Source organism: Pipistrellus kuhlii, unplaced genomic scaffold, assembly GCF_014108245.1.
Source record: "Pipistrellus kuhlii isolate mPipKuh1 unplaced genomic scaffold, mPipKuh1.p scaffold_m20_p_9, whole genome shotgun sequence".
Classification (NCBI taxonomy): domain Eukaryota; kingdom Metazoa; phylum Chordata; class Mammalia; order Chiroptera; family Vespertilionidae; genus Pipistrellus; species Pipistrellus kuhlii.
This window is the reverse complement of record NW_023425595.1, coordinates 21,265,296-21,266,792: the sequence shown is the minus strand read 5'-3', so window position 1 is coordinate 21,266,792 and position 1,497 is coordinate 21,265,296. Positions and strand designations below refer to the sequence as shown.

Here is a 1,497-nt window from a genome sequence, read left to right as displayed (position 1 = left end):
AGAGCCCGAGTTCCCGGCTCGCCCTGTGGACTGCGTAGCTGAGAGCCCCATCTCTCCTGGCAGTATTAGCAGGTGTGGGGGGCAGGTGGTCCCCCTCTGACTCAGCGGGTAAAGGAGGGCCAAGGCTGTGAGGGCTTCTCCTGGGCTTTCATCCCTTCTGTGGCTAAAACTGGAGGATGAGCTAAGTTACAATGTCCTTTGAGAGGGCCTGACGCTGCAAGTGTGCTTGTGCAAAGGGCAGAGCTTGGCCTTAATACACATGGCTGTGCAAGGCTAGCGGAGTGCCAGGGAGAGGGAGGCTGACCGGATAGGGCCCTGGAGCAGCCCCGGGGGCAGGTGAGCTGCCTAGACCTTCCTGCAGCCCTCGGCGAGGGGATCAGGAATATCCAACTCATGTGCCCTTTGATATCCAGGGAACAAAGGCCTAGCTGTTTCGAAGCTGTGAAGCACCTTCGGAAAGACTGAGAGGCAGAGTAGTGTAGGAGAAGGAAACTGATCTGGGGACTCGAAATCCACCTGGCTGCTTTCCTGCTGTGTGGCCTGAAGCAATTACATTTTTCGAGGTTTGATAGTCTAACCAGTAAAATGAGGTAAAAATCCCTGCTCTGCTTTCCTCTCCTAGTTGAGGTGGAAATGCATGAATGAAGAGAAATGGTGCTCATTTTGGCAGCACGTATGCTAAAATTGCAATGATGCGGAGATTAGCATCGCCCCTGTGCAAGGATGACACACAAATTTCTGAAGTGTTTATATTTTTTAAAGGGGTCAAATATATAATGAAAGATTTGTCTTTGTCCCTGGCCAGTGTGGCTCAGTTGGTTGGGCATTGTCCAGTGCACTGAAAGGTTTATGGTTTGATTCCTGGTCAGGGACATGCCAGGTTTTGCAGGCTCAATCCCCAGTAGGGGAGCTGCAGGAGGCAGCTGATCAGTGATTCTCTCATCATTGATGTTCTCTCTCTGAAATCAAAAAACGACGTTAAAAAATAAAATTTGATTTTGGCTAGTGGGCAAATAATGCAATATACTGGTGATACATCATAAAATTATATACTTGAAAACTATACAATTTTATTAACCAATAAAACTTTTTAAAGTTTCCGAGGTAGATTCTGATTGATATTAACAAATGTTATTCCAATTAAAAAAAAAAAAGAATGATTATAAAAGCCACCCTAAGCTACGCACAAATGAAGGACCCAGGGAGCTTTACCTCGCTGAGAGCAGAGTCTTCTCCTTGTCTGAACCGGCCCCACCAAAGCCTTAGATCCTTAACACAATCCCAGGCTCCCCTTCTGGAACCCTAGAAAAATGAAGTGGGGGTACCTTTTCACTCCTGCTTTGTGAGGAGTGACTCTGTACAGCAGTTTGAACAAAAGACCCAGGGCCCCTCTGCCCAGTTTCTGTGAGGGTGCTCTGCAATCAGCAGCTGCACAGCTCAGACTCCCGTTCCTCTCCCCACCCAGCCCAGGAAATGGCTGTATTCCCACTTGTAATT

At 48.0% G+C, this 1,497-nt stretch overlaps 1 non-coding gene across 1 annotated transcript; it reads left to right on the top strand.

Annotated features, from left to right (window-relative positions):
- The first annotated feature begins 654 nt into the window (after nucleotides 1–654).
- On the top strand, nucleotides 655–758 carry LOC118713895. Its single transcript, XR_004986440.1, has one exon. It is a non-coding gene; the product is annotated as a U6 spliceosomal RNA (small nuclear RNA).
- Nucleotides 759–1,497: the final 739 nt, after the last annotated feature.